The following is a 13,425-nucleotide window of genomic DNA, read 5'->3' on the forward strand; positions in this document are numbered from 1 at the left end:
CTTGTGAGTTTATATCAAGTTTGGAGGGACTTGCAAAAAGATGCACAGAAAACACAAGACGTATTTAAACAGCGTCGACAAGAATTTGTCAGTAACTTGGACATTTTATTTGATATTGCCCACGCCAATGCGCTTCAATTGTTGAAAACAAATGAAGATAAGTCCTTTTTGCAACGATAACGGGAGCCAGGTCGTCCGGGTCACTTAGGTGGAGTAGACAAAAAAGCGACCGATAAAGAGGAAAGGGCGCGCCTGAGAATTATTGAGGAAGAGAAACGGCGATCTAAATATATCGCAGAGTCAACCCCATCAACATCATCATGTGATCCTTTTCAAGAAGACTTATCTTATTCGGACGAAGAGATTATATCGTTCCAAAAAATTGGCCAACTCATATCGAGAGCGCGCAACCCAAGAAAACAAAAATATCAGGGCAAAAAGACTTTATCACTCCAAAATTAGTAGCGGCACTAGACAGGTGTCACTTAAGTATCAGAGATTATGTATATATTCTTGAAGCTACTATTAAGGCACTTGGATATAATACTGATGAGTTTCCAATAAGCAAGTCCTCAATTCAAAGATTCGCACCGTAAAACGCAAAGAGCGCGCGGAATTCATTAAAAATGATTTTCAAAACGAGATGCCAGAGTTTATAACTGTTCATTTTGATGGGAAATTATTGCCTGCTTTAGATGTTCATAAATCAAAAGAAGAACGACTTCCGGTAGTTATTTCATATGGAAATAAGGAACAATTGATAGCTGTGCCAAGATTAGAAAACTCATCAGGAAAGGCCGTTTAGAACGCCCTTGCAGACTAGAACCTAGAAGATAAGGTACAAATTCTTAGCTGTGATACTACAGCTTCAAACACAGGTCGTATTAATGGCGCTTGTGTACTCCTTGAAGAGAAACTCGATAGAGAATTACTAATTTTTGCCTGCCGCCATCATATCTATGAATTAATATTAAAAAGGGTTTTTGAAGCAAAAATCAGTCAAGTGACAACAAGCCCAGATATTCCGCTTTTCCATAAGTTCTGACATAACTGGAAGAGTCTCGACCTGAATAAAATGCAGTGCTATAAAGATAAACTAGATCTGCATCTGGCTGTTTCCGAAATAGAAAACATGATCAAGTTTTACCAATCTGAATTGACCAAAGATACAGTCCGAGATGACTATCGAGAACTAATTGAGCTCTCAGTGATATTTTTAGGCGGAGATAAGAATCGAAAATTCAAAATTCGACCTCCCGGTGCCATGCACCAAGCCCGATGGATGACGAGGGCGATTTATGCACTGAAAATATCACTTTTTAGCGCTCAACTGAAAATGACAAATGTGAGAGGGGGTTGAGAGGACTTAATAGGCCTTCGAGTGTATTTGTAGGTTTATTTGGATATTTGAGTTGATGTGTTTTAACATTTTAAAATTATAATATTTTTCGGTAACTTGCTTCTTGCTCGAGTGCGTGCTTACAAATACTCGTGTTGATTATCGATATTTAAGTATTTTAGCAAATATTGCGATACCAATACTGCATGCAGTATCGATACCGATAACTCAGGGCTTACGAGTCCTCGCAAGATTCGGGGGGTGGTTCATACTCCAAATCCTCATCGTCGTCGTCGTCTCCGATTTCTTCTCTGATTTCATATCGGCAAACATTTTTTTGATTTTCTCGTCCTGCAGCTGTATAGAAAATAACCAATCAGCTTCGTCAATTATGGCTTTTGAAATCTTTAAGCATGCTGTATCCATCTCATGATGATCTTCGAATGGTGCTCGACTTAGTGCATCCACATGGCTCATCTGTGTTCCAGCGCGATGAACAATGTCTATGTCAAATTCTTGAATGCGCAACCACCATCTAGCAATCCGGGGTATAAGCTCTCGTTTCTCCATTGACGTTTTCAGTGCATTACAATCTGTAACAACTTTCAGCTTTTTACCATATACGTAGTATTTAAATCGCTCCAACGATTCCACAACAGCTATAGCTTCAAGCTCGGCTAAAATGGGCAATTGGCTTTAACTGGTTCTCTTCATGTTGTAGCAATACTCCGGCCAAACCAATGGCACTGGCATCTGTATGAAGTTCATAATCAGTGTGGGAGCCTGTACCTCCAATGATCTCTGAGAGCGAGAGCGAGAGTCATTAGTACTCTCAATACTACTACACTCTGACTCTCTCTCTTGTACTCAATTTAGTCTAATTCGTTGAGCCGGAGTGAATAGACTACCGCGCAGAAATATATATTGAAAAGTGATTAGTGATTTGTTTATTATTGGTACAATTACCGGGGCAATACATTGGCGACGAGGTAAATAAAACCAAATAGTGAAAGTAAAAAAAAAAATAATAATAAATAAGCGCATAATATAAAAAAAAAATAAATACGTATAACAAGCATCAAATTTTCAATTGCACTATCCTTTTTCGCACACTGTTTGTCACGTGGGCATAGAACTGGTGTTGCCACACCGGCATACATACATATGTGTATGTACGTATGTACGCATATATGCATATACACGCATATATATATGTAAAAAAAAAGGAGATAGACATATTACACACGAGATATGTATATATGTACATATGTATGCAAATATAAAAGGTGTGAAAGTGAAAAACTAAGCTGACAAAGATCAGAGACAGTAATAATAATAATAATAAAAATAAAAGAAAAGAAGTAATCTGAAAAGGAGTTTCAGAGGCAGTTAGCCATATATGTATGTACTAAGCTGACAAATGTCAGAGACAGTAAAAGAAAAAAAAAACGTACGTATGTATGTACATACGTTTAGCAAAGTATGTACATACATAGTACAGAATACGAGCTGGCTAAAGTCAGGGACATAATTGTCAGTGAAGTGAAACTCAGTTTCACTAAATAAATGATATATATGTATATGTACACATATATATAGAGATATTCAAATTCATTACAGATGAACGCGGAAACCATTAAACCATTCTTGTGCGAAAGCATTGACAAGGCACTACTTCGTTGTGAGTGGGAGAAATGGCTGAGAGCATTTCAGATCTATGCCGGTCAGAGGAGATCGTTGCGAACAAGCAAAAGAGGACTAAATTACTCCATTTAGGTGGAACACAACTGCAATCAGTAGCGTATTCACTGCCCGATGCCATAGTCGATTTCAACGAAGATGAACAAAACGATGTATTCCAGGTATTGGTGGACAAGTTAACAGCGTTCTTTTCACCTAAACAAAATTCGTCATTTGAAAGACACATGTTCCGGAGTTTGATTCCAGCTGGCGACGAAAGCTTTGCCAAATTTGTTTTGAGCCTAAGGCAACAAATAAAAAGGTGCGATTTTGGATCAACGAAAGCTGACATCGAAGAGATTTGTCTCAAAGATAAAGTAATCGACGCATGGGCGTCGGGAGATCTAAAAAGGAAACTATTGGAAAAGGAACATTCATTGGATGAGATACTCGAGGCTTGTCAAGTGGACGAGGAAATAAGAAAACAATCAGAGATGATGACAAAGGGTACAGAAGAGCCGGTAAACAGGGTCATGGCGAGTAAACCGAAAGAAAATAGGCGAAATTTCGAATGCGGGAGATGCGGACGTACTGGCCACAAAGATGACTGTTCTACATGTCCAGCTCGACAGTCAAAATGTAATCGGTGCGGGCGCCTTGGCCATTTTGGACGAAAATGTAGGACGAAGTTAAAAAGACAACATTTCCAATCAAGATTTTCTAATCAAGATGAGACGGGCTCTTATGCTAAAAAGCCAAAAACGGAAGATTGCTTCATAATTAATTGCGATGAGCAAGAAGAATGGATTAAATGCAAAATCGGGGGGACAGATACATCTCTGATCATCGATTCTGGGTCTCGCTATAATCTCATCTGTTACGACGACTGATCCACGCTAAAAAGGAATAAGGCCACAGTGTTCAATGTTCGCCCCAACTCACAGAACCAGTTCAAAGGATACGCTTCAGACCAAATTTTGAATGTAATTTGCGTATTTGAAGCACCAATTTCTGTGGGTGAACAGGCTGAAATGATTGCCTCCTTTTTCGTCATTGAAAACAGTCATTGCTGGGACGAGAAACTGCCATTAAATTGGATGTGCTACGGCTTGGACTACAGGTGAATCACATTAAGGAGGTATCAGTTTTTCCGAAGTGGAAGGGGGACAGTGTCAAATTGGCAATAAATCCAGACATAAAACCGGTACAACAGCCCATGCGAAGGATACCAATTGCATTAGAAGAAAAGGTGCGCGAAAAAATTCAGGATGCTCTAAGGCGAGATATTATTGAGCCGGTAAATGGACCGAGTGCTTGGATTTCACCAATGGTTCTAGTTTTCAAAGATAATGGAGAGATTCGATTATGCCTGGATATGCGGCGAGCAAATCAAGCCATTTTGATGGAAAATCACCCTTTACCGACATTTGAAGCGTTCATGACTCAACTCAGAGATGCTAAATATTTCTCCAGACTAGACCTCAAGGATGCATACCACCAACTCGAGCTACATGAACAAAGCCGAAAAATAACAACGTTTATAACTCCGTTAGGATTATTTCGGTATAAGCGATTGATGTTTGGAGTCAACTCGGCACCAGAAATATTCCAAAGGAGGCTTGAGCAATTATTGTCGGGTTCCTCAAATGTTCTAAATTACATAGATGACATCATCGTTTTTGGAAAAACTGAGGACGAGCACGATGAAGCGTTGAAAAGAGTTCGTGGCATTCTAAATGAAAACAATGCAGTATTAAATGAAAAGAAATGCGTCTACAAAGCCCCCAAATTACATTTTTTAGGTCACATATTATCGAATCATGGCATCGAGGCAGATCCAGAGAAAATTAACACCATTACATCTTTTCGATCTCCGAAGAACAAGGAGGAGACTCGGAGTTTTCTGGGCCTTGTAACTTATGTAGGAAAATTTATTCCAGAGTTAGCAAATAAAAAAGACCCATTGCGACGGCTGCTCAGAAAGGATGAGAAGTTTATCTGGGGTGCTAAGGAACAGGATGCGTTTGATAAACTCAAATCTTGTCTGACGAAAATTCCGAACTTGCAGTATTTCAATCCAAAGCTCAAAACACAGTTAATTGCAGAGTCTGCAATGCAGACGCCAGTCCGGTCGCATTAGGAGCTGTTTTGTTGCAATTTCATGGAGACGATGAACCGAAAATAATATCTTTTGCAAGTCGAAGCCTGACAGATGTCGAAAAGCGTTATTCACAGACCGAGAAGGAGAGTCTTTCATTAGTGTGGACAGTGGAAAAATTCTTCTACTATCTAGCTGGATTAGAATTCGAACTAATAACGGATCATAAGCCACTTGAGACCATTTTTAAACCATCGTCGAAGCCTCCAGCGAGAATCGAAAGATGGCTCCTCCGTCTCCAAGCTTTCAAATTCGTAGTTAAATACAAAACCGGAAAGGAGAACATTGCGGATACCTTCTCTCGACTGTGCAGATTAAGCCCAGGATATTGTTATGACATGAAAAGCGAACATAGCATCCTGCACGTAATCGAAACCGTCGTCCATGACGATCACTGAAATTGCGGAGAAAAGCATTCACGACGAGGAGATCGTCGATGCAATGTCGTGTCTGCAGGACGAATCGTGGAACACTTCATCGTCAAACAGCCTGTTCCCGTTCAGACATGAACTCTCACTTATTGGATCTATATTGTTACGAGGAACCCGCATAGTTATTCCATCGGCGCTAAGACAGGAAATTCTAACGTTGGCACACGAGGGCCATCCAGGAGAGTCGGCTATGAAGCGACGATTGCGGTCCAAGGTATGGTGGCCACAAATAGATCGAGACGCGAAGAAGTTCGTCAAATCATGCAGAGATTGCATAATGGTATCGCAAGCATCAAACCCCACGCCTATGAAGCGAACTACATTTCCAGAAGGACCATGGATTTTTGTAGCTACAGATCTATTGGGACCGCTACCGAACAACGAACACATCTTGGTCCTCATCGACTACTATTCGAGGTACATGGAGTACAAGTTTCTAAAATCTATATCTTCAATGTCGATAATCAGTGCCATGAAAGAGATTTTCACCAGAGTAGGCTATCCTAAAAAGCTGAAAACGGACAACGGAAGGCAATACATTAGTACGGAATTTAAGGAATACTGCAAACAATGCGGAATAGAGCAAGTAACATCGCCACCCTACTGGCCTCAAGCCAATGGGGAAGTAGAGAATATGAACAGGTAGTTAGTGAAAAGGCTCAAAATTGCATACACGAACAAAAAGAACTTCAAAGAAGAAATTCAATCATTCGTCATAATGTATAATGTCACTCCCCATGGAACCACAGGATCTGCACCAACGAAATTAATGTATAATCGAATAATAAGGGACAAGATTCCGGGTATTCAAGATTTAATGGGAGAATACAGTGATTCGACAGAAAGAGATCGTGATTTGGCAAACAAACAGAAAGGCAAGGAACATGCAGACAAGAGGAGAGGAGCGAAAGAAATCAATGTGGAAGTGGGAGACAAGGTTTTTTTCAAAAATGTAATTTTTCCTCACAAACTTACACCCAACTTTGACACCACCGAAAACGTAGTAGAAGAGAGAGAGGGAGACATCATAAAAATAACAAGCGGAGGGAAGACGTTGACAAGAAATGTGAGCCATGTAAAAAAGATTCCACAAACACCATTTTCACCTGAGACCAGCGATCACTCTTCACACTCCCAAAGCACAGGTGGCGTTCGGCAGCCTTCTACTTTCAGGACACCTGAGGAATCGACGACTGAGACGACATCGACGCCCGGAGGACTGAAGCTGAAGCTCGTCAATAAGGGAGGGATGTGGGAGCCTGTACCTCCAATGATCTCTGAGAGCGAGAGTCATTAGTGTTCTCAATACTACTACACTCTGACTCTCTCTCGTATTCTTGTATTCTTGTACTCTATTTAGTCTAATTCGTTGAGCCGGAGTGAATAGACTACCGCGCAGAAATATATATTGAAAAGTGATTAGTGATTTGTTTATTATTGGTACAATTACCGGGGTAATACAATCAGCATCTAAACGGTAACTAGTGATTACTGGGTTTGATATTAGGCATCTCTTCAACTCGTCAAATGCATCTTGTTGGGCTGGCTTCCACATGAATTGCTGTTCCTTGCGCAATAGGAAACGCAATGGCTCTGAGATGATAGCATATCCAGCTACGAATTTGCGAAAATAACCAGTGAGATCCAGGAACTTTCTCACATCGGTTACATTGGTGGGCTTCGGAAACATTCTAATGGCATTCGTCTTAATATCCCCAGGGCTAATGCCGTCTGCGTGTATTTGGTGACCAAGGAATGTGATTGACTGCTTGTATAGTTCACATTTATCCATATTTAAAGACAATCCACACTCATGCAAAACTTTAAGGACTCGCTCTAGCTTCTCATACATTTCGCTAAAAGTATGGCTACCAATAAGGATGTCATCCATGTAGTGTATCATATCGCCTTTGTACACTCTCCTCTGTAATTCTACCATAAGTCGATTAAAAACAGCAGGTGCGTTTTTTAATCCAAATGGAAGTCGCTTGAGTTCATATAATCCATCGGTGGTGATAAATGCTGTGAATTTTCTGCTCACTGGTGCTATTTCAATCTGGTAATAGCCACGGTTTAGGTCCAGGGATGAAAAGTATTTATATCGTTTTTCCTCCTGCAGGCGCTCTTCAATGTTCGGTACTGGGAAATTTTCCTTCTTGATCAACTTGTTCAGACGTCTGTAATCGACACACATTCGATCACTACCATTCGGCTTTTTGATGAGCACTATCGGGCTGGCGTACTCTGATGTGGATAACGTTAGAATATCCTGCTCCAACAACTCGTCGACCATTTTGCAAACAACTTCCTTCTTTGGCTCGGAAACTCGATAAGGCGCTTGAGAAACTGTCTGACCGCTCTCAACAATTATATGGGCTTGGACTAAATTTGTTTTGCCTATGTCTTGCAATCCTGTAGAGAAAACGTTGGGGAATCTTTCCAGCAAATTACGTATTTTGCCTCTCTCCTGATCATTCTGAAAATTGACCAAAAGTTTGTCTATAGCATTGTCGATTGGACTTAACTGCTGATGAACTGTTCGTTTAACTTCTGTGACATGTGGCTCAAAGCTTAGCGTGAGATGAGCGCTAATGATAACATCTTGTCCCAATAGGAAATCCTCCTGTAACAGGTCGTCGTCTGCTACATATACTTTGGCTGTGACCACTATTCCTTCGATGTCCATATCCACAATGATCGCTTCTGTGAGGATACATGAAAACCCGCAAATTAATCTTATTTGCATAGAACATTTGTGGCGTTCAGCGTTCATTTTCTTGGCAACAGATTGGCGGATGATACTAGCCTGGCTACCTGTATCAATGAAGGCGCTATACTCATGTGAATTTATCAAGATTTTTCTGATGAAAAGTTTGTCATGGTTGGTGGCTCCTAAACGCATTGTATTCGCGGATTGACAAGCTCCGTTTGGCTCATGAAATTTGTTACATTTATTACAGCGCAGCTTTTTCTTTTCCTTTGTGCACGAATTAGCGAAGTGTCCCAACTCTCCGCAGTTGTAACACTTCAGGGTTTCCCTTGATTTTGATGACCTTACATCGCTGTCCTGCTTTTGCTGGAAGTTGCTGCCTTTTGGTAAGAATTCTTTTTTATTTGTGCTCGGTCGACCTCTGTTTACAAAATAAGATTCAGCTGCATCACGAAATTGGTTCATTGACGAGAAGTCAATCGCTGCAATACTGTTTTGAAGTTCTCGGTGCTGTAATCCTGATCTTACATATCTTATAATAGCGGCTTCGCTTAGCTGGTACCGCACCCCAAGGGCGGACATCCTGAAACAGTACTCCTTGACCGTCTCCTTTGATCGTCTGGTTGCATTTGCCATAAAATGCACTTCTGCTTCGTCTGGGTTTGCTCCGAACTCATCCTGTATAGCTTCCGCAAAACTATTCCATGTCGTGTGGAATCGAGCCACATCTTGGCTGGTCCCTTTAGTCGTGTGTATATTGCGAGTAACACAAATTTCTCGTCCCATTGATAAGCATCAATCACTTTGTTGACTCGATCAATGAACTGGTTTACGGAAATGGCGTTCTCATCATTTGGATCAAACTCCGGCAATGTGTTTGCAATTTCTTTCACCGATGCTTGTCTCATGACCTGTCCAATATGTCTGTTATCATTGTTGATATTTTCGGGTTCCACTGCAATGATTTGCTGCTGTTGATTGTTTGCCATTGATGCTTCTGCATTTTGCCTTTGCATTGCGACTAGCTGACCCATCATATGCTTCAATGCTTCCATTTCATTTTGCAATTGTGAAATTGCCACTGATTGTGACGTCATCGCTTCTTCTTGCTGCGTAGAAAGCCCAGCCGTTACTGGCATCTCTACTTCTTCCGACTGCTCAAATTCCATTAATCTTAGCATTAATCCAGCTCGGGTGCCTAAGCATGACAAATTTCTAGCTCGTAGCAGGTACCTTAACTCGTCTACTTTGAGTCCATCTATTTTCGTCATTTTTCCAAATTCGATCGTCTCTCTGACTTTGCCTTTACTATTTGCGCAATTCCCGTTGCATGTGTGCAAGCGAGACAACTGCTAAGTATTTCACAACGTTGGTGTCTGTTTGCGAATTTCACCACAACTTTTCGTATACACACAAGCCTTTTGTATGTACATACATATGTCTTCAAGTTCACACAGAATCCTGAAATCATCTCTTGCTTCCACAGGTTCACTAAGATTCTTGATCTCTCTATTTTGAATTCGTCCGCCACGTGGAAAAGGAACACATCCGTAATTTGCAATATACGTTGTCACATAGACCTTTGGGAACACATCCCATTACAAACTTTCCACGCCGACAATTCTTCCTGCTTTTTGTGAGTTTTCAGCACCACTCCTTCGTGTCACACATCCAACCTCAAGAATCCCACTTCTGAACTGTGAGAGGGGGTTTAGAGGAATTAATAGGCCTTCGAGTGTATTTGTAGGTTTATTTGGATATTTGAGTTGATGTGTTTTAACATTTTAAAATTATAATATTTTCCGGTAACTTGCTTCTTGCTCGAGTGCGTGCTTACAACTACTCGTGTTGATTATCGATATTTAAGTATTTTAGCAAATATCGCGATACCAATACTGCATGCAATATCGATACCGACAACTCAGGGCTTACGAACACTGGCTAAGTTGTCCGTTGTTCAAACAAACAAGAATAAGGAGGCATTGTTTGATGTTTGCTTGTTTATCGTGACATCCTATGTTAAGCCATGGCTCCAATGCACCTTATCAGGATTTGTGCTTTTTGAAGTCAATGAAAACTTATAAGAAAATCGATGCAAACGTCTCAAAAGCTGCTTTACAGAAATTAAGCCAGCATCTATGGTATTTAAACTATGAAATAGCTGTCTTATCATTATTTGATGACGATGTGGAGCAAGAAATGAAAATAAAAATGGTTGAAAATTTAACCAATAAGAATCCATCAGCCCGTGAGAAACGCTACATACCTTCTAAAGAAGAACTCTGTGGTTCATTGCTTGGTAAGTTTCACTACTTCGTATCAGTCAAAAGTAAAGCGTTCTATGTTCATAAGGTCATTTGGAAAGAAAATAGAGGGTATGCGATTTAATTTAAAAAAAAAAAAAATCCTACCTTTTACCTTGGGACACCCTATTGCGCACCTTCCTGTTATCAAAATGCTTAAGTGCAATAATGCAGGTTATTCATAGTACGATTCAAAAGGAAGGGCAAGAGAAACTCACCCTGTGCAATATCAACTCCCGGTACCTTAGTGATTGTTGAATCACCCCACTTAGCCTGTCGCTAAGAAAGCAGTTGACTTATCGATGGATAAGTCCCTTCATAATGGCGTCAGGAGACACATTATTAAAGGCGCCTGAAAGCATGAAAGCCAGTTTCGATAGCTTGCCCTTTGTACTTGCATGTTGGTTAAGCGCAATCACATGCACTGCCTTGCTTTTGAATTGTAGATCAAGAAGCTTTTAAGAGGAAGGACGTAAGATTGGCCTAATATCTTTGATACCCACAATAATGTATTTTCCCGTTTTCGACGGAAAAATGATTTTGGAGTTCCCCTAGAATGTGGGGATATAGCACCAATCGAGAAACCCTGAGTATATCATGGAAAGCCATAGTTAGCGCAGATTTGGTAGATTGAATGCATTGTTGGCGACAGACCATTGAGTCTGGGCGAACTCGCAACGTAGTCAATTGCCAATTTATTTTACCGTGAGTTATTAGACCTGAAGATGGTTTCATAACCGAAAGTTTTGAAAAGAGGTTTCAAAACCTATTCTATGTTCCGCAACATCCTGGAAAATAAAATTTGAGCAGCGTCCCAAGAGTCTTGAGCGTCTTCGGCGTTGTTCAGAAATGAGAAGGCTCGGCATGAATGAACGAATCATCTTCCCAATTGTGTTTTAGTAGCAGACAACATAGCGGTTATCCACCAGTCATGTCATGTGTAGACACAGGGACTCATTGAACATTTTCCCTTTGTTTTGCAGTATACGCGGAACTGATATTCTACAAGACCCTAAACAGTTTTATCTAAATAATCTAATAAGTAAAATAAAAAATTAATTTATTTCGCCGTTTTCTATTTTCCACACAGCTCTTTCGTGGTCCTCAAAACTGTAAATATAAATGCAAACATATTTCTTAATTTAAATCAGATTAGAATAGTCGTTTTAAAATATTAACAGTAGTTTTAAAATATTAACAACTTACCTCTGATTGTTTTATAAAAGACGCGCAGAAAAAAAACAAGTTAGAAAGCTACAGTCTAGTGTGCTCGACTGTGAGATACCCGCTACTCATTTTGAATGAAATCAAAATATTGCGGTATTATTTTCAAAATATACCGAAAATACTACAAAATACTAAAAATATGCCAAATGATATATTTGGTATATCGATTTAGTACCATATTCAAAATATACCATAGACGGCACAATGTACCAGATTGTCGGTCAAAGCAACTAAGACCCCCAGTAAGTAGGCGTTTTGGCCATACAAAAGTATTTCTTTAAAACCTTCCACAATTTTTATCTGATCGCAATCAAATTTTCAGGACTGATAAATACTATAGTTATTATTGTAACATATATACCAAAATTCGGCTCTAGCTTTAAAATTACGCTTGTTATTCGATTTTTTTGATTGGCGGGGGCGGAAGGGGGCGTAGCAAAAATTTGATCTGCGTGTAAGCATAACAAATGCTGTCGGAAAAAAATTATAGCTCTATCTCTTATAGTCTCTGAGATCTAGGTGTTCATACGGACGGTTGGACAAACAGACGGACATGGCTAGATCGTCTCGGCTGTTGACGACCCTATGGGTAGCAGGTACAATCAACTTTTTCGTACAACACTCACAGAACAAATGACGCCTGATACACAAAATTGGGCATGTTCGAGAAAAAAATTTCCTACGGACAGACACGAGTAAACAAAATCTGTACAAATCCCGAGTTTAGGACCAGACTTCTAGCAGGAATTGGTCAAGTTTACGTAAATTTGAGAAAGGCGTTAGGAATTACGCGTTGCGTTAAGAGTGCGCGTATACCTGTCATGTTGACTGTACTGTACTGTCTGTCAGTCACGGGTAAGGCATGACACGAAACACAATTAGGAATTCTTATAAGACTTTAGGAGAACTTCACCCAGTCGGTATTGTAAGTGTTTTCGGAAGGCTTAGCAATGGAATCCTAGTTTAATTCAATTTTAAATATAAGTATGAGGTGGGACCTATATACGTTGATTATGATGAGTTTTGCTAAAATTAGGTTGTACATATATGAGATTCTAACTCCTTCCTGAAAAGAATAGCTATTCTCGATCTACTTACCATTGTCAGGATGAAGCGATTGAAGTTAGACGACTTCAGTCCGGAGACGGTGTTGTAATTTGTTTCCATGAAAAGTTCCTCCCCCCTTGACCACAGACAATCAACCCACGCCTTGGTATGTCTGGGTCGTTCTCCATCGTGAGAAACAGTGCGTCGAACAGTTTGACATGAATCTACTGCTACAGCCTTGCGTACATTTTCAGAAACATCGATGTGTGTGTCCATCGATGTTAAAAAAAAACGAATGAAACATCGGTATTTTAAAAAAAAAATAAGAAAGAAACAGCAGAAAGAACAGAATCAGTTCAAACAATAACAATAAAGTTTATTTAAGATCGTTAAAATAACTAATCTAATATATAATAGAAAGTCTATAAAGTTTCACCACTTAGAAATCAAGAACGGCAGAACAGATTTGAGTGAAAATTGGTAGGGAGGTAGCCAGGAGACTGCTATAGGATACTATTTTTATCCCGTTC

Source organism: Drosophila albomicans, chromosome 2R (assembly GCF_009650485.2).
Source record: "Drosophila albomicans strain 15112-1751.03 chromosome 2R, ASM965048v2, whole genome shotgun sequence".
In the NCBI taxonomy this organism is placed as follows: Eukaryota; Metazoa; Arthropoda; class Insecta; order Diptera; family Drosophilidae; genus Drosophila; species Drosophila albomicans.